This window comes from Pan troglodytes, chromosome 10 (genome assembly GCF_028858775.2).
Source record: "Pan troglodytes isolate AG18354 chromosome 10, NHGRI_mPanTro3-v2.0_pri, whole genome shotgun sequence".
In the NCBI taxonomy this organism is placed as follows: Eukaryota; Metazoa; Chordata; class Mammalia; order Primates; family Hominidae; genus Pan; species Pan troglodytes.
The window spans coordinates 93547577-93568890 of NC_072408.2; the positions used below are offsets into that span (position 1 = coordinate 93547577).

Sequence of the window (21314 nt, forward strand, 5' to 3'; positions counted from 1 at the left end):
AAGATCATGGGAGACATATCTCCAGGACATCTCAGAGGTCTTCACAGAAGCTGCTTCCATCACAGGCCCAGAGGCCTAGGAGGGAAAAGTGGTTTCATGGGCCAGGCCCAGGGTCCCCATGCTGTTTGCGGTCTAGGGACTTGGTGCCCTGCATCCCAGTTGTTCAAACCATGACTAAAAGAGGCAAAAGTACAGCTTGGACCACGGCTTCAGAGAGTGCAAGCCTCAAGCCTTGGCAGCTTCCAAGTGGTGTGGAGCCTGCAGGAGCACAGAAGTCAAGAATTGGGATTTGGGAACCTCTGCTTAGATTTCAGAGGATGTATGGAAATGCCTGGGGGTCCAGACAGAAGTTTGCTGCAAGGGCGGGGCCCTCATGGAGAATGCCTGCTAGGGCAGTGCAGAAGGGAAATGTGGGGTTGGAGCTCCCACACAGAATCCCTCTGGGGCACTGCCTAGTGTAGCTGTGAGAAGACAGTCACTGTCCTTCAGACCCCATAATGGTAGATACACTGACAGCTTGCATGGTGCACCCGGAAAAGCCACAGACACTCAGTGCTAGCCTTTGAAAGCAGCCAGGAGGGAGGCTGCACCCTGTGTAACCACAGGGGTGAAGCTGCCCAAGACCATGGGAACTAAGCTCTTGCATCAGCATGAGCTGTATATGAGACAAGGAGTCAAAGGAGATCATTTTGGAGCCTAAAGATCTGATAGCCCCACCAGATTTTGGACTTTCATGGGGCCTGTAACCTCTTTGTTTTGGCCATTATCTCCCATTTAGAATGGCTGTGTTTCCCCACACCTGTATCCCCATTTTATCTATGAAGTAAGTAACTTGCTTTTGATTTTACTGGCTCATAGGCAGAAGGGACTTGCCTTATCTCAGATGAGACATTGGACTGTGGACTTTTGAGTTAATGCTGAAATGAGTTAAGATTTGGGGAACTGTTGGGAAGGCATGATTAGTTTTGAAATGTGAGGACATGAGATTTGGGAGGGGCCAGGGGCAGAATAATATGGATTGGCTGTGTCCCCACCCAAATCTCATCTTGAATTACCACGTGTTTTGAGAGGGACCCAGTGGGACGTAATTGAATCATGGGGACAGGTCTTTCCCATTCTGTCCCTGTGATAGTGAATAAGTCTCACGAGATCTGATGGTTTTATAAGGGAAGTTTCCCTGCACAAGTCCTCTCCTGCCTGTTGCCATCCATGTAAGACGTAACTTGCTCCTCCTTACCTTTCACCATGATTGTCAGGCTTCCCCAGCCACGTGGAACTGTAAGTCCATTAAACCTCTTTCTTTTGTAAATTGCCCAGTCTCAGGTATGTCTTTATCAGCAGTATGAAAATGTACTAATACAAATCTTTATTATTTATTTTGTATTTCTAGCATTTATGTAATAAAATTATCACAATCAGGTCACTTTTGTACTTAGAATCAGAAGTATTAGAAAAAAATCTTGAAATTTATATACCTAAGAAACTTTTTTTTTTACCATAAGCATATATAGAAGATTTGTGATTATGTTTAGAAAACTTTTATTTTACATATGTATGTATGTATGTATGTATGTATGTTTTATAGATATTATATTTGAGGCTGGTCTCAAACTCCTGGTCTCAAGTGATCCTCCCACCTTGGCCTCTCAAAGTGCTGGGATTAAAAGCAGGAACGTTCCCTCTCTGCCAGAACATTTTAAAATAAGTATTTCTAACTATAGATTCTGAATCACTAAAGGGATTGAGACCTTGAGAGTCTCATAGACCTAATTATAATCACCCTGAAGAGATAGTTTTCTTGTTTTTTAGATTTGCAGGGAAAAAATTTACAAATTGCCTTTATTTATTTGTGCTAATACTCTTGGATGGCATAAAATTCTTGTATACACACAAAAATGTCTTTGTTCTTCGAGTTGAGGCCACTTTTTTCTGTTCTCAGTGACAATTAAGAGTTATTAATCACTAACCTTCATAATATTGTCCTTCAAATAAAGGTGATTATGAGATCATTATTTTTATGATGGAATAAATAATACTAATTTCTACTTCTATCCCCATAAAAATCTGAAGAACTCATAAGAATTGTCAATAGACATATTAGAAACCTTCCAACTTCACTAGTCATTGAAGTATAGTAAATTACACTGAAAGCAAGATGTCTGTTTTCACTATCAAAATGGCCACCCCTCTTCTTTTTTTGCACATTCACAGTCAATGCTGATAAAGATGTAGTAAATACTCTGGAACCTCTGAGGTGGGAAGTATGATACTATTGTGCAACCTTTCTAGTAAGCAATTTCTTTAAAGTTATTCATCATTGTCTCTGGTTCCACTTCCAGGGATATGAGCTGTCTTACATCAGCTTCCATAACACTTACATTTTCTTAAGTGCATGTTTGACTTAAATTAGAAATCAAGCCTGAGAAGAGATTTGGGTGTAATAATTTATTGACTCTTTTGACTTTTTAATTATGGCCATTCTTCAAGAGTAAGGTGGCATCTCATTGTGGACTTAATTTTCATCTGGATGTGGTGAAACGGGAACAATTTACACTGCTGGTGGGAATGTGTAAACTAATACAACCACTATGGAAAACAGTATGGAGACTCCTTAAAGAACTAAAAGTAGAACTATCACTCGATCCAGCAATCCCACTACTGGGTATCTACCCAAAGGAAAAAAAAGTCATTATATGAAAAAGACACATGCACAAAAATGTTTATAGCAGCACAATTCGCAATTGCAAATATGGAACCAACTTAATTGCCCATCAACGAACGAGTGGATGAAGAAAATGTGGTATATATACACCATGAAATACTACTTAGCCATAAAAAGGAATAAAATAATGTCTTTTGCAGCAACTTGGATGGAGCTCAAGACCATTATTCTAACTGAAGTAACTCAGGAACGGAAAACCAAATATCATATGTTCTCACTTACAAATGGGAGCAAAGTTATAAGGATGCAAATGCATAAGAATGATATAATGGACTTCGAGGACTTAGATGCGGAAGGGTGGGAGGGGATTGAGGGATAAAAGACTACATATAGAGTACAGTGTACACTGGTCGGGTGACAGGTACACCAAAATCTCAGAAATCACCACGAAAGAACATCCATGTGTCCAAAACTCATGTGTACCCCCAAAAAATTTGAAATAAAAATATAAATTAGTTATAAAATAATACTAATAATTTATTGACTCAATGTAGGAAGAGAAACAGTATGGGAATAGAGAAAGAGCCAAAAGGGGGTAAAGATTCATCTAAGGTAAAGTCTATACCTGGCGCTCCTGAGATGCCATCTTAGCTGCCAGTACCAGGAGCTGGGGAAGGGCTAAGCTTGAACATTAGGAACCCACACTCATATTTACGGGGAGATGGGCACATTGGCCCAATAAAGAGGATTCAGTCAGTATACCAAAACAGATCTACTGCATAGTTTTGGAAATAATCACAAATGTGTACTTAAGATTTTGTGTATAGATGGTCACTACACTGTTAACACTAATTAAAAATTGGTTTTTGGTTCTTATATATTTTTTTCTTTTAAGTAGTAAAACTTTTTTAGTTCAGTAGTATAAGATCTCTATTAATTTGGAATAAAGGATAAATGGAAGAAAAAATATGAAAACAAGATAGACTTTCATCTCACAAATTTAGTTATTAAGCTGATATTTTTAAATTAAATTGCTAATATATTAAATTACACAAAAACGAAGAATTTAATATGTCTCATATTTGTGTTGTTTTGTATCAGAGCCAGACACACAATTTGAATGACCCAGTGCAAAATGAAAATGTGAAACCCCTTGTTAACAATTATTAAGAATTTCAAAACAGCAACAGCAGAGCCATAAACCATGATGACCTTTTAACTGTGGGGACTGTTTAACCGCACAGATCATATGCCCACAAAATCTGTCCTGCCCTGGGAGCAGACTACAATTTTAAATGGAGAGGATTTCAATTTTGATATATTGCCATGTGCTGGTGATGATTTCTTATGTTACATAACTACCTGCATATACAATAAACCCTTTAGATTCTAAATTTGTGGCAGTTTCCCATTTCATGTATTTATTAAATGAGAAGATAATCAGTTTATTATTGTAATAAAAGATACATTTGGAGAATAAATAACTTATAAACTTATATTTAAAAGTTATCCACAACTTTTAAAAGTTGAAATATTTTTGGAATGTATACATACAGAATTTATGCTTCTTTACCCTGCAACAATAAAATACAACATTCTAACTCAAAAAAATAAAATAAAAGGATGGCATAGGGAGCAAGAAAGTGTTTTCTGAAATTAAGATGTTTATCAGTTCTCGATCCATGAATAACATAATCAATGACTAACCATAAAAAATAAGAAAATCTTCAGACAGTTTGTATAAGTCAACAGGAGAAACTCAAAAAACCTGGGGAAATAAATATGCTGGGCTGTGTTTTATCAGCACAAGAGCAATGAGTCATTTAGGGGATGCTGGAATCTCTTGAGTAAGATCCACTTGACAAAGCTTTTATGCCATCTGATGTCACTGTGACTCATGACGAAACTATTATTTTTGAAAACTGGCTTGTTTTCTTTAGCATGAATCACTAACTTGAGTTTTTAAAAATATGTTCATCTTCTAGCCACAGTAGAAACAAAATTATTTTTGAGGAAGGTGAGAATCGAGTAGCCAGGGTGCTTATAGTCTCAAGTCAGGTACCAGGAAGGAAAAGCTCCACTGAGTTCACACATAAAAGGTAGCTGCCGATTGTAGACAATTTTGCCTCCTCTGGCTCCATTCTCTAACAGAGTCTATATTTTTCCACCATCCAATACCTATCGATTTATAACATTAAGCCAGAAAGCAAAAAGCCATCCTTCCCCTATAAGACGAGTAATAAGCATTGATAAAATCATTTCATGGATAGAAATTTTGTTAAAAGTTTAGCATTGTGACATTTTAGTCCATCTGTAATTTTCTACTATTTATTCTGAAAGTGTCTGTAGACCCAGTTTTGATTCTATTTAATCGTTATGGAATTGTTCCACTCAAATACATAAGGCTGCACACACATACACACACACACACACACACACCATGCTATTTATACAATTACATTAAGGGATTCTACTTATGTTGAAAATAACAGTGTCACTGTTAACTTGTGTCTTCTTATGTATAACAGCTGGTTTACATGTTGTTTTTTAAAGAGTAGATTTGATATAAAGGTAGCTATGAGACTGTACAACTCCCTCTGAGTACTGTTGATTTTGATGAATTGGTTCTTTTTTCTCCCAAATGACAATATGTTCGAACAGCTGTTGAACATTCAACCAACAACTATTAGGGTGACCCTACCCTCTGAGGATGTATCATCTTATTCTGAAAATATTCATTCATCTTTTTGGGTTCTCACATCATAATGAATGTATCTGTTATAAATTAATATTATAAAATTAATATTTGTGGAATTATAAGGGCTTCTACCTCTATAGTAAAGATATGTATTTTTAACTTTTTGAAGACTATATGCTACAAGAAAGGATAGTTTCATGAAAATATCGAGTAAAGTTAGGAAATGAATAGTTATGAAATGCAAAAACATTAGCTAAACTATTTTCTGAGCTTTTACAATGTATTAGTAGTTTTATATATATGAGTTCATTTTATTTTCTTAAAAACTCCTATGAAGTCAGCACCATTGATATCTCTATTTTAAGGATGAGGAATCTGAGGCTTGAATAATTTTAGTAACTTTTCCAAAGTCCCATAGCTTGAAAGTGAAGGAGAAAAGATTTGACTTTAGGCCTCAGCACCTACGGACTATGTATTACATTATTATGTAATTCAGAGCCCCCTTTAGTTATTAATTCATATTTTAAACATTTATTATATTGGCCTGTGATGTAGACAGGTATGCTAGAAGCATATTAGAAAATGGTTTGCACATAGTATGTTTTATTGCATCATGTGAGTCCTCACGAGCATTGCAGAAATTTCATATAGGAAGCAACAGCACTAAATTTTATTATCATGTTAACAAAAATTTAACTTGAAATTTTTCTAGAAAGTTAAATCTGATAGGCATCCATTGAATGGATAAAGGACATCTATTCCAATTATGGAAATTAAGGGACAAAATAAAGACAGAGAGAAAATACTTCAGTATTTTTACCAAAATGCAGGTTAGCATTTCATTTTTTTGTTGGCTTAAGTCTCTTCTACCTCCATATATAGGTTGCACTTTGAAGACAAGTATACTAATGTTCTTGTGTTATGTTCTCAGTGTCTACCTCAGTATTTGACATGTGGTTAATTTACAGTAAATACATACAAAGCAGGGAGGCGGAGAATGATATCCTTTGGCTGTGTCCCCACCCAAATCTCATCTTGAATTGTAGCTACTGTAATTCCCAAGTGTTGTGGGAGGGACCCAGTGGGAGATAATTGAATCATGGGGGTGGTTTCCTCCATACTGTTCCTGTGGTAGTGAATAGGTCTCACAAAATCTGATGATTTTATAAGGGGAAACTCCTTTCACTTGGCTCTTCATTTGCTCTTTGCCTGCCACCATGTAAGACATACCTTTCGCCTTCCACCATGATTGTGAGGCCTTCCCAGCCATGTAGAACTGTGAGTCCATTAAACCTCTTTTTCTTTATAAATTACCCAGTCTCCAGTATGTCTTTATCAGTAGTGTGAAAATGGAATAATACAGAGAAGGAGTGAGGAAAGAGGTGGAAGGGAAAAAGGAAGGAAGGAAGGAAGGAAGGAAGGAAGGAAGGAAGGAAAGAATTAAAGTAGGAAGGAAGAAAGGGTAGAAGAAAGATGTAAAGAGAATAAGAGAGAAATTATTTAAGAAGATATTAAAACAATAATAGCTATTATATGAGGAGTTAGAAAAAGAGGGCTTTAACCATAAATGAACAGAAACTTTTCTTAAGTTCACTTCATAACATACAGCATATTTGAGAAATAATTAGAAGTTGTGATAATTTCACCATGTCACATGGAAACTTATCTCGTTATGTTTAAATCAAACTTTGTATAATTATATATAATTCCTAAATAGCCCTTTACTTTTAAAAGTGGGTAATGACATAACAATAAAACTAATTTATTCAGGCATGTTTATCCCCACACAAAATCTTTTAAACAAGGTTTCAAGAATCTGAATTTCAGTTATAACAGCTGTCTTTTCTATTACTTAAACATACTTTATAATTTTTTTCTTAAAGTAAACTACCATACCAAGAAAACAGAAACAAAAAGGCAAGCATGCTAATTTGTACACTTAGAAATTAAAGTAGAAGCTATTCTTGGAGAGGGAGTGGCAGTAGCTGATGGGTGAGGAGCATAAGGGAAGATTCTGGCTCTTGGTTATGCTCTGTTTCTTGATCTGGGTGCTGATTACATTATTGGTTGGTGTTTGTGCAAACTACCAAGCTGTATGTTTTTCTGTATGTATATTATACTTGAGTAAAAAGTTTAAACTTTTAGAGTCAATCTTGCTCCATGTTGTGGTTTGTGCAAACATCAAGGCATAATCACAGAACCAAAAAATTTCAGACCCAAGCTTCAATCGCAAAGCTGACAGATTTCTACACTTAGGCTCTTAAGCATTATTCTTGTGCTCTTTTCTTGCCCTAAGCAATATTTACTGTACACATAGCTAAGGAAGTCTACTCCTTTTACTCTGTCACTATAATATGCTTTAGCTAGACTTATTTGATGTCTTAGATCAGCACCAGTTTTATATTATTATTCTGTGTATGAATGGTTAAAGTTCAGTAATCATGTTACCTAAATTTCAAAAGGGAAAATATTGGGCTTTTACAAAAATGTACTTTCAAATCAAGTAGTTTTGTTGTGTTTCTGAAAAGGAAAGAGCAAACAAAACTAGAAATTGTGCTATTATTTGCTTCAATTTATCCACCTGAGATTAGTTAATCTACTCATAATGTAAGATCTGTTGTTTCAGGCAGATAACTATATAATATGTTGGTATGTTGTATTTTGTTTGTTACTATTGTGAAAAATAGTCGCACTGGTTTTCCAAAAGATACAGTAAACTGCCCACTAATTGTCAAAGGTGTTTATAAACCATCAGGCATCCCATACAGGAGGTACATATAAACATTAAACAGGACAAACTATTAATTTACTATTAATTAAAACTACTGAACTTGTGCCAAATTAATTCAAATAAACATAAAAATTAAGAAATAAACCATTTTGGTGGACAACAGTGCAATTTTAGTTTGTATATTAACTATTGCCTCTGCTTCATATGTTGGCCCTACCTAATATTATCTTTTTTTATTCCTTTTGGTGGTGTTCATTAATCTTTGAAAGCAACCATGAAAAAATATAAATCATCTCATTTAGTATCTTGCCCTTGCAAAAAAGATAGTAACATTAAAATGAAAAGCAGTAAAAGGGTAAATGTACTGGCATGCTGGATCTATTCAGCTCTTCAATTCCTTTCCCTTCTGAAAAATGAAGGGGGTAAACTCATTGAGAAGTTATTAATAGTTTACCAATTGATTCATATGTCATTGCACTATACAAAGTTTGTAGAAAGGAGAAAAATGGCTTTAATCTATTTGAATGCTCTGTGCAACAAATGTCCTATTCCTCTGATAAGTGGTAGCTGTCAACTGATGACAGATACATGCCTTATAATAGGGAGATGCCAGTTACCAAGTGAAAGATAATGTTTCATATATTTGAAAGTTAAGTTGAGACGAGGATAAGACACTAGTTTACCTAGACTTCCACTGTAAACAAAAGTATGCTAGTTTTGGGAGAGTTCGGGTATTCCCTGCCCTTGAAATATGCAGTTGATTCTTCTTACCTCCTAGCACTATATACTATAATCTAAGCTGTTGTCACTGTAGTAGTGATAGATTTGCTCTAATAATGAAAATGAATTTGCTTTAACCCAATCATGGTTTCTCATGGTTTGTGACAACCTGCAATTGAAACTGACCTCAGAATGGGAAAAAATAATCAAATGTTGTGCTCTCTTTTTGGCCAAAGGACTTCCTCTGCCTTAGAGCACAATTTTTTTAAAAAACAGACATCAAGAAGAAAACTTGTAATTATAATTATTACAAAAAAAAAGCTCAGAAAGACAAATTTGAAGCAAATATAACAAATTACAACAAACTACACAGAGTTCATTCTTAAACAGCTTATATAAGAATATAAATTCAATAAAATTTGAAAAAATAGAAATATCATGTCAATAATTTAAAACATTGATACTACAAGAGAAAGCAAGAATTTTGTATTAAAACTTAGTTTTCCCTCACCTTTAGTCCTAATCCCTTTGTTCCTTTTCCATGACTAACAGCTCTGATATTATTTCCTTTCTGAATTGTAGGTTGCCTTGCAATTATCTTCAAAATTTGAAGAAGTAGATTATGCTGTCAGAAATACATAGCATATTTTGTTAGTCTTGATTAGTGATTTTTTCCTGATAAGTATTTCAAAAGCCTAAAATGCTAAGTTTTGAGGTTTTCTGAGAGAAAATAAAAACTCATCTCTTGGAAAGTCATTACTTTATAAAGTAATGTTTTTATTCAAACAATGGAGGATAACATAAAAATCAGCTGAAACATGAAATAAGAGGAAAAAAGTGCAAGAAATAAACACTCAAGGTGAGCCTCAACAAATCCATAACTTAATGGAAACCTAATTTTACATACTTATATATGTATGGGTAGCATGAATATTTTGATGATTTTGCAAACAGTGTCTAATTCTAGAACGTTCTTGTTTCAGTACTGTTTCTACTTCACAGTTTATTATTAGGAAATTTGATATAAATTTTTGGCTAAGTTTTATACTCTTCTCTTCCAGGTTTCTTTTTCCCTTACTAACCTTTCTGAAAATTTATGTTAACCAGTTATTTTAATCAGGAGGAATTTCATCCCCAGAAGACATCTGGCAGTGTCTGTAGACATTTTTGGTGGTCATAATGGGGGATGGGAAGGTTGTATTCTCTATTGATACAAACTAATGATGCTGTTAAACAGCCTACAATGCATAGGCAAGCCCCCCACAACAAAATTGCCTGGCTTTAAATGCGTAACACCATTGTTGAGAAACCCTGATCTAAACCATGATGGTAAAAGAAACTCTGTAACTGACCCATTGTTTATGTTTTTTTCTAAACAAACAAACAAATGTTCTCAGTATTTCAATAGTTCTTGTGTTGGTTACCTGTTGTGGTATAAAAGCCCCAAACAGTAGCTTAAAACAGTAGCAATCAATTATTTTGTTCATGAACTCAGCAGTTGAGTGGGCTCAGCATGTCAGTGTTTGTCTCACCTGTGTCTTTCATGCACCAGCAGTCACACAATGTCTGAGGATGGGGTTATCTTAAAAGGCCTATCACTTGCATAGCCGGGGCCTCGGCTAGAAAGAATTAAACAACTAGTGTTGAAACAGTAGAGGCTGCATGGACATCTCCTCTCTGTATATGGTTTCTTTACCTGATCTCTCCACATCAGGGGTCCCCAATCCCCTGACCATGGACCACTACCAGTCTGTGGTCTGCTAGGAACCAGGCTGCACAGCAGGAGGTGAACAGCAGGCAAGGGACCATTACCGCCTAAGCTTCACCTCCTGTCAGATCAGCGGGGTCATCAGATTCTTATAGGAGCAAGAACCAGAACCCTATTGTGAACTGTGCAGGTAAGAAATCTAGGTTGCGTGCTCCTTATGAGTGTCTAACTAATGTCTGTTTATCTGAGGTGGGTCAGTTTCATCCCCAAACCATCCCACCCCCTCCATGGAAAAATTCTTTTCTATGAAACTAGTCCCTGGTGTCAAAAAGTTTGGGGACCACTGCTCTACACGGTGGCCTTAGGGTACCTGGGTTTCTTTACATGATGGTTACGTTCTTAAAGAGACAATGTCCTCAAAAAGACTGGCACAAGCTGAACAAATGTTTCTCTAAAGTTGCACAGTATTTTTCTACCATATTCTGTTCTTCAAGTTAGTCACAATATCCTGTCCAGGTTCAAGGAAAGTTAACATAGCCTCTACCTCTTAAATGAATGAAGATTGTCAAGAACTTGAGGGCACAGTCCACCTTCGTATCACAAGTACTTATACTTTCACTACATGCAAAATACACTCACTCCCTCTCAAGACTTTCAAATGTCTCATATATTGCAATATCACACTCAGGTTTGAGGTTTTAGTATCCTGTTATCTAAATCAGATCCATGCACGTAAGAAGCTCTGTGCCTGTGGTTGTTTCAGTACAGCTCCTTCAGTGCTGTTTCTCTCAACCCGTAGATCTATGATCTAAAGAGACAAGTTATCTGCCCACCATATAGCTAACATACAATGATCGCTCACATATAGAAGAACTGATACAATTCCGTTCAAAATAGGTAAGATGGGAGGCAATCAGAGTCACTGATTCATAGCAATTCTGAAATCCAGCTGAGTACATGTTGCCAGTTTCTTGATGATAGCTCAGTCTTATTGCCTAGGAATGATTTATCATACCCCTTTGGTCTGCCTTCTGGGTCTTGATTTTGTTGTCTGAATCATCCTTCCTTTTACATAAGAAGTGATTGGTGTTTGCAGCTGAGTGTTCGCAGCTAGCTTTCTGCTCACAGAAATCCTGAAATCCAACTTCCTTTTAAATTTATACTGTCCCTGTTCTTGCATTCCCACCTGATAAAATTTCTTTAAAACTATGTGGGTTTTCAATGAATTAATGTGCAATTCTTTCTATTAGAAAAAATACACACTCACAGATCTCAAGGATGTTGTGGGGAAAGTCTTTGAAGTTATTAGATCTCCTGTTATTTTACAGAGATTATCTGTGAGGAACAACCTTGGCATCATTAAAAGACTTCTTGACTCTTTGAGAGAGTCTACAAAACTTAACCTTAGGTCTTTTGGGATCCTTAACAGAGGGATCTTGAATTTGATCTTTCATTATAAAACATGTCTTAATTTAAAAATATTTTGCAAATGAGAGATCCTTGGACTGAGAAATATTATGATGGTGGACAGGTGGGGGAAAAGAACAAAGAAATCCTGATTTCTTTCCATTTTCTCTAAATATGACTTAAGATTAAATGTAAACTTTTCCAACTTTCTTGCTTTGTTATCTCTCTACATGACATCCTCGGGGTTGCTGGATTTCTTGGTAGCTAAAGTCTCCCAAATCATGTGTTCCAAGAGAGACCTACAGAAGCTGCATGACCTTTTATAATCTAGCCTCAAAGTTATGCAATATCAATTATTCTGCAATGTATTTATTGAGACAGTCCTACAAAGCCCTCAGGTTCAAGGTGGTGGAAACAGACTTGACCTCCTAACGGGAAGGAAAGTCAAAGAACTGGTGACATTTTAAACTACTGCAATGTTCTATATGTAATGTTTATTTTAAAGTACTACCCCAATTAGGTCCTATTAATATTAACATCTATGTCATCTGTTCATGATTCAAGTTTTTCCCATCATGATATAGCTCCTTACTCCCTATATCTCCTTTTAAAGTCTGACTCAATCATCCATCCAAAATTATTAAAGATGGCTTACCTGGATCAGGAGCAATAAGAAAAAAATTAAATACAGGACATGATTTACGACCTTAAGGCACTCATAAGTTAGTTGAAGAAAATTCTAAAATATGAAACACAATTCTAGACTATCAACTGATATAATAGCATGTTAAAAATGAAATTTGGATTTAGTCATTATAAAATAGAGGCATTGTTTATAGAAATTCAAGAAGATAATTAAAATGAATCCTCTCACTCACATCAAAGATACATGGTGGTTGAGAGTTGGGAAATAATAAACCATAATATTTAAGGAAGATGTCTTTGGAGAGAGCTGAGCAATAAGTTGTATACTCTGCCCTTCCTCATACTCCCACTTACATACTCACATCAAAAAATGGAGGGTAAAATTAATCCCAAGTTGGTGAGAGAAACTTTGACCAATCAAGAATCTCATATGTGTTTGCTGATAGGTATGGGGCCAATGTAGAATGGTTATTGACTCATGCTTGAAAAACTAAAGGGGAAACAGAGAAGGTGGCAAGTGCGAAATAATCAGTTTTGCCCCAATGATGTGTCAAACGTGCAAGAATGTGATGCACCATGTGTGGATCTAGCAGGAAGCACACTGGCCTGTAATCATTTAAAAAAGAATCTTGTCAAAAAGAATGACCTTGCAGGACATGAAGATTTTAGTCAAGGCTTTGGAGCATTACGTCAACATTTGAGGATTAATTAGAAGAAACATAATTAAGAGAGGCCCTGCCTACACCAAGAGAGAGGGAATCTGAGAAATTTGAGACAGCCATAGAAATGCACCATAAGAAAAAAAAAAGTAGACCACAACAATTCATCTGGCTCAGAAGGCTTGGATTCACCTTTAAAATATTCTTATCCACTTTCCTCTCTTCTCTCCCCTACCTTGACCGTAGATTCAGAAGAATCTTTGGCTAGCAAGTTTAGCATGGATTGGGGAGCTAGGGAAGACTGAACTATCATTTATCTGCCTTACATTACAGTCCCTTAGTGAGCAGGAGGAAAACACTTCAAATCAGGTTCAGAATTTGATTATTCTATGGGGTGGTTTATTCAAATTTTGCAGAATTGGGACTGTTTTTGCCTTAAAGTGACCATAAGGCTTTATATAACATAAGATTGAACAAAAAAACACACACAGTTTGCCAGAGGGTCCAAGCTGGGTCCCTGATTGTTTAAGTCTATTTATGTAGCACACCATGCTTCAATGAAATCTAATACTGTATGTTTTAAAGGAAAATATTCAAATCTGTGATTGCGACATTTGATGTAGGTAGAATGGTTAGCCCAGATATTATTAATCTCATGTCATTCAGTGATAGAACTGTGGATAATATTTATTTCCCTGGTGTTGCTAAATCACCCCATATGTCAAGCTCTTACATCCTAGATTAAGCAAATATCAACATAAATAACAAGGACAGTAAATAGAAGAATGTTATGGCTGGGTGAGCACTTTAGCACTTTGCAGTCATCTTTTAGAAATGGTTCTGTTCTCCCAGCACTGAGCTCAAGAACTAGAGAAATGAGGATGACAGCAGGAGGGAGGGCACTGTTAACTGTGCATGACAGGAAGCAAGCAGGGAGCAAACCGAAAGAGGGAACTGTAGCATTGCTACAGGCCAGAGAAGACTCTGAGCATGCATCTTTTCCCAAAGATCCTAAAGGACAGAGTAAAACAGAGCCAGTGTCCTTACAGCAGTTAAACGTCTGAAGTTGAGGCCCATCCTGTAGATGCCAACAAAAGATTGAAGATTTATAATTCTATTGTGGGGCCTTTTCTTGGTAATGAACTAACTTGCTGAAAAAGTAAACACACACACACATTATAAAATACATATATTGAAATGCTTTATTTTCCCATATCTTAATACATTTTGTGAACACATAGCACACTATCAAGACCACCTCAAAGAGTGACCTGGAGTTCCCAAAGTATCATATCCTACCAAGTCAATAGTTTTTAAGGGATTTATCAAGAGTCAACCATAAAATAATAACAGAGCTTTTGTTAAAACAGAATATATTGGCTGTTGTTACTAAAAGATTCTACATCTCTATTCATATCTCAGCATTGCTTTACTCTGTTCCCTCAGAGTAGCAAATAAAAACAAAAGCAGTTACCTAATTTGGTTTATTTACACACCTCAAAAATTAACTCTAGGTCAAATGTCTATTCCTCATTCTGGCTTTGGAGGTTATAAAGGGATGGAAACTGGGTCCTTACTAGTTGGTATACATAAAATTGTCTGATATATTTTAGTAGGGAGCATATGGTATTCATATGGAAAATATAGGTCCACCATATGCTGGTGTTAAACCCAGGTGTCATCCTATTAATTATTCGTGTTTCTTGAGAAGAATACAGAGACATATGTGCAATACTGGCATTGAATTCATGTTCAAATCTGTACAACTATTTTATACATGATAGCCACATCACACAACATTTATTCAGTATTGTTTATATCAATTGACTAACAACATTGTCTCTTACTACTCTGAATTTTAAGAATATCAAACAACTAATGTTGCTAGTTTCATCACTGTTCCTCAGAAATTTATAAATAAATAATTACAGTGTATGACTTCCTACATAAATTCCCTAAGCCACTGTGGATGTTATGGAAATAAAATGTCTATCTTAGACAAGAAACATTTGTTAAGATAATGTGTTAGTTTTCTAGGGCTGCCAAAACATAGTGCCACAAACTGATTGGCTAAGAACATCAGAAATTTATTGTCTCACAATTCTGGAGGCCAGAAGTTTGAAATCAAGATGGCCCTTTGAAGGTTCCAGGAAAGGATCTGTTTCAGGCCTGTCTCCTGGTTTTGGCAGCCTCGGGGGCTCTTTGTCTGTCGCTGGCCATCTTCTTGCTGTGTTTCTTCACATTGTGTTCCCTCTGAGTAAGTCTGCATATCTGAATTTCCCCTTTTAATAAGTACCTATTATATCGAACAAGGGCTCACTCTAGTGACCTCATTTTAACATGAATACCTCTGTAAAGGCATTATTTCCAAATAAGGTGACATTCTATGGCATTGGGGAACAAATACATGAGTTTGGGGGGGACACAAGTCAATCCCTGAAGGACAGTCTCCTTTTCCTTATCATTTTTTCTAACAGTTTAATTTTTAAAGTATTTCAATTAAAATGTTAAAGTGCCATTGTAACATTTTTCAGTTCTCTGGAGATTGTAATACAAATAAAATGTAACAACTGCCTTAAATTTCACTGGTAAATAGGCAAAAAGCATGTAATTAAATTGTTTCTCTCTGAAAAGATTCCTGAAATTGTGTGTTCACAAATTGTGTATGTGTAAGTCTTGTTTAGATAACAATTAAAATAGGAAAGCAAAGTTTTTCCTTAATTTGAACATGTATTTGTTCGATACAATACCCATGCATTATAAATTTAACTTTTATAACATACTGAAAAACTTCAAACCTGTACAAAAAGACATTTTCATAGATTTTACCATATATATAATGTATATATCTTTTAAGTATGAAATGTTGCCTTTATGATTTAAAATGAATACTTCATTATTAATTATGGTTCAAAATAGTTTATGGCAAATGAGCACTCCAACACCCAATGATTCTTTTAAATTCTTGACTTCAGGATGCATACACCTATTTAATGACCTCCTCAGCACTGTTGTGTCTCCCCAAATTGTAATGCTTTAATGATGCAATTGGTCATTGATAAAATTATAGGCATCTCTAATAATTTTCTGAAACTGATTTTTGCTCAATAGCAAGTGTTTCAAAAACTGGGTCATCCAATGCTTTAAATTTGTTGTTATTACTTGCAGAGCCATCTTTTGGGACCCCTACCTCCTCTGGCCTACCATATTATATGGGGTATTTAAACAGCAGCATTATGTATAGGTTGATTATGATATTTTTTCACTAATAATAACTATTAATAACTACCTGAGCTTCTACATAATACATGCAGTAGCTGGAGTGACATATTAGTTCATTCATGTGACATTCAAAATGAAAATAAGATGTGCTATGTTTGAAAGACAGCCTTTGATTTTGGTGAAATGTCATGTTATAATGTCAACATAAGTTATTTGTTAATATACTGAAAGCTTAAAAATCAACATTATCTCTTGAACTTATTATTCCTATCCAACTCTAACTTTTCATCCTTTGACTAACATTTTCCCAACATTACTGCACCCAAAGCAGGCCAGCCTCTAGTAACCACCATTCTACTCTGTACTTCTGTGCTGAAAGCGGATGTTAAGTGTTCTTACCACAAAAATGATAACTATATGAGGTAATGCATTTTTTTAACTAGCTAGATTCAACCATTTCACAATGTATAAGTTCTTTGAGACATCATGTTTTACACAATACATAAAACTTTATCTGTCCATTTAAAATAATCAACATCACCTGAATTTAATAGGATCTCTCACAGTGATTAATAGCTTCACAACTAGTGTTTTGAAAGTCAAAATATCTGAATATCATGGAATTGCCTAGCACTTTATTTGCTTTATTATATGCTGTAAAAGAAAGTACTTAAACTGAGGAACTGACTTCCTTAGAAGCTAGAGTACACCAGATTTTCCTCCTTTTCCCTATTTTTTAATGACCAGGGAGCTGTGTGAAAATTGTTACTTAATTGGTTCTCTGTTAGTTACGTACCAGTTCTCTGAATCTCAGTGAAGAATATCACATCCTTAGCCTTAAACAACTTGGGTGAAAGTGACAATGATTTTGAGTCAGACCAGACCACATTAAAGACTCCACAAAAATGGGATAAACACGGAGGCTAAAACATCAGCGCCCCCTGCCATTTTTGTTTTATTTTGTTTTGTTTTGTTTTTTTTGGTAGAGACCGAGTCCTTCTCTGTCACCCAGGCAGGGAGTATAGTGGGCGATCTCGGCTCACTGCAACCTCCGCCTCCTGAGTTCAAGCAATTCTCCTGCCTCAGCCTCCCGAGTAGCTGGGATTACAGGCGCATGCTGCCTCGCCCGGCTAATTTCTTTTGTATTTCAGTAGAGATGGGATTTCACCGTGTTGTCCAGGCTGGTCTCAAACTCCTGAGCTCAGGAAATCTGCCCTCCTTGGACTCTCAAAGGGCTAGGATTACAGGCGTGAGCCACCGCGCCCGGCCCAGCGCCCCCTTTTTATTCTGTATACAACCATGCTGTTGTCACATTTGTGATTAAAATACGGTAGGCACAAATTACGACTTTATAGTAAGATGCTGAAGAATTCTGGCTTTTCAAACAACCTTTCCAAATGTGGAAAGTTGCATTATGGTTGCATTTTTCCTAGACTTTTAGGAATTAACTGCTTTACCTCCAGAATAAATATGATAGAATACTTATGAATATTAGAGAAAATATATAATCACACTTCAAATCCTTCACAAAAGAATGTCCAGTGTCTAAAGATTATGGATCGTTTCCAATTGAAACTGGAGCTCCTTCAAATGCTCATCTCAAAAATTCAGATAATTACAACAGAAACATCATCTATCATTTGACAAAAGACAGTTTAAAACATTGGAAATTTGAGCAAGATAATGTCATAAATATAGCTATGTCTTCCTCCTAACATTTAAGAAAAAGTTTATTAAAATCAGGTCACAAGGAAGTCACATGAATACACATTATCTTTATTTTCTACAAAAATGTTTCTCTAACTTAAGGCATAAATTTATAGAGATGGAACGTCAATATGCAGGTGACAGGTCCGATAGAGATCCAAAAATGTAAATTGTCCATTTGAATAACATTGCTGTGTAAATCTGTGGTTGACAATACGATATTACCTAATATATTTTACATGCCTAAACTCCTTCTTATTCACTGGAATGAAGAAATGTGTCTATTCACATTAAGCAAAAATGGTTGATTTTTTTACTGGACAAAGGGAACTATACAATCTAAATGTTTCTCCTGTTTTTGCCATACGTTCTAGCAACACAACCTTGTTTAGAGTACAACTGTAGTGAATTATTAATTGGATGTTTGTTAATATGTGCATATTCCTTTCTAATATTTTTGTCCTGTTCTTATTGTTTTTGTTTAATATGCATGCAACATCAAGTCGAATTTTATTGTTATTAAATAAAGTGTGGTAGTTACATATAAAGATAAATAAGTACCACCTGTATTGGTGATTATAGCTAATTATTGACAATTTAAAATTAATTTGAAAACGTAGAGATGTTGTCCACAAAGGTGTAAATTTTTAGATATTATAGCAAAAATATTTCTTCTATACACAAGTATTTGAACATACCTAAGAGTCTGCAGAGGACTTAAAAGTATATTTTCCATTTGAAGTAAAATCCTATGGCCTTTAAAAACTAAGACGTGAATTACATTTTAACCCACCCTAAGTTAAACATATTGAAAGGCTCTATTGTAATCACATCTTCAAATGCATGTTTTCTTCATTCTCATCTATGTTGAACCCTTAACAATAGTTTTTATCATTTATACTGTTAAATCCAAATTATTCCACCTTAGTTGACACTAAGTGTTTAAAGCAAATAAAGGCTCAACATATAAAACTTGATGTGCACTTTTAAAATAGTATATAGTACTTACCCATCCAAGTAGAATGTAACAGCAGCTGAGAAGCTGTCAAGGAGAAAAATGCCAGAAGGATTAATAAATCATATTGCTATAACATGATGATGAGAATTATAAACAGCTATGTAAAAATTAGGTCACTGGCAGTCAGATGACTTGGCTTCTTTTAGTGGTGGTAGTAGAGGAGTGTATATTTATCTTTTGTTATGCCCTGGTAAGTAGCTGGCAAGCTTGCAATATATAAACATTATTTAAAGATGTTATGATTGGCTTGAATCCAGGAAATGTTCTCAGATTTACCATTAGCTATCAGAGATCTTATATATTGCTAGAGAGGATTGAAGAGGCAAAGGAAAGCCAGAAGTTTAAAAAAAAAGATATTAATAGTAAAAAAGTTAGGAAATAAAGCACGCATACTTAATGATACAAAAATTTTAAAACAGTAAAATCTAAATGTTCACATAGTTCTTAAGAAAGAGTGATTATTAAAGCATGTTATTGAAACAAAGGGAGAAGTGATCTAAAACAAGGGCTTACAGATACTTTTTAAAACTTTTTATTATTTTCATTATTTTATATACATGGAAATCATTGTTCATAATGTATTTCTATAATATTATATATGAAAAGATCTATGTTGTTATTCACAGCCATTACTTGTAACATTACACAAAAGTAGTGATATGACCACCAGAACAAAAAAAAGAAACAAACAAAAAACTCACTTAATTCTCAATCCTCATGCAATTTAACTGAAGAAGCTCTTGAGAAGGCCAAGTAATAACTTAGTTGTGATGGACTAGATTTACTTTGGTGATTTAACAATGCTCATGCAATTAATGTTCTTTATTGATAAATAAGTTTTATTCAGATAAAAGTTAACTATATTTATAAAATCATATTTCCATAGAAAAAGTCTATGAGGAGTGAGATGTGTTTATGCAATAAATGAGAAAAGTTTTTTAATATCAGTCCACTAAAATGATTCTACTTTGTATTACATAAATTAATAACTCTTGTTATGAACATAGATTTTAAAATGTAGTCAAGAAGTAAGAAAATTAAGGTCGTTTTAATTCTACCTTGTGGAGTTATTCATTATTAATATTTGAGTCTACATGCCTGTCTTCTTCCCATGTCTTATTATAGAAATGTCGGCTATTAAAGAAAAACACAAAGATATGTAAGATACAAAGATGTAAAAAATGAATGTTTGGCTGGTTGCAGTGGCTCACGCCTGTAATCCCAGCACTTTGGGAGTCTGAGGCTGGTAAATTACCAGAGGTCAGCAGTTTGAGACCAGCCTGGCCAAGATGGTGAAACCTCGTCTCTACTGAAAATACAAAAATTAGCCTGGCATAGTGGCGAGCACCTGTAGTCCCAGCTGCTCGGGAAACCGAGGCACGAGAATCGCTTGAACCCGGGAGGCAGAGGTTACAGTGAGCTGAGATCTCGTCACTGCCCTCCAGCCTGGGTGACAGAGTGAGACTCCGTCTCAAAAGAAATGAATATTTATTATACTCCCGCTCACTACTGTTGAGTTTGCTGCATATTAGGCCACACTTTTTTCTACATACATACCAATGTGTTTTAACATTATCGTCTAGTGTACAAATATATGTATAGATACCACTACATAATTATGAAAATACACTGTTTTCTCACTTACTTTTTGTCTTAGCATTATATCTTAGATGCCTTTCAATATCAATTCAAATACACCTACTTATTTAATGATTATATACTTGTAATAAAAGAATAAGAATGATTAATTCACATGTAGCTTTCTAGTAATAGAATAATTCTGCACTTAACTATAACTCTTGATTATTAAATAAGGTTTTATAGTTAAAATATAACAAGACTAAAGTGATTTTGCAAGAAGACACATAAAAGATGGTAAGGAGAATTGATGTTCTGTGCAAATTTCAATGATAGATGCTATTATATTTGCTAGCACAACAGGGTAAGTATAGTCAAAAATCATTTAATTGTACATTTAAAATAAGTAGAAGAGTATCATTGAATTGTTTGTAACACAAAGGATAAATGCTTGAGGTGATGGATACCCCAGTTACCCTGGTGTGATTATTATGCATTGCCTGCTTGTATCAAAATATCTCACGTAACCCACAAATATATACACCTACTATGTATCCAC

The 21314-nt window shown here is 35.2% G+C and overlaps 1 protein-coding gene across 5 annotated transcripts in view; it reads right to left on the reverse strand.

Moving 5' to 3' along the window:
- The window catches only part of MGAT4C (MGAT4 family member C), an 889611-nt gene that overhangs the window by 761055 nt on the left and 107242 nt on the right, over window positions 1–21314 (reverse strand). For all 5 annotated transcript variants that reach the window (XM_054664568.2, XM_054664567.2, XM_016923940.4 and 2 more), the window contains exon 2: window positions 19169–19201. The gene's annotated coding sequence lies outside the window, so the exon portion shown is untranslated. The remainder of the gene's footprint in view (window positions 1–19168; window positions 19202–21314) is intronic.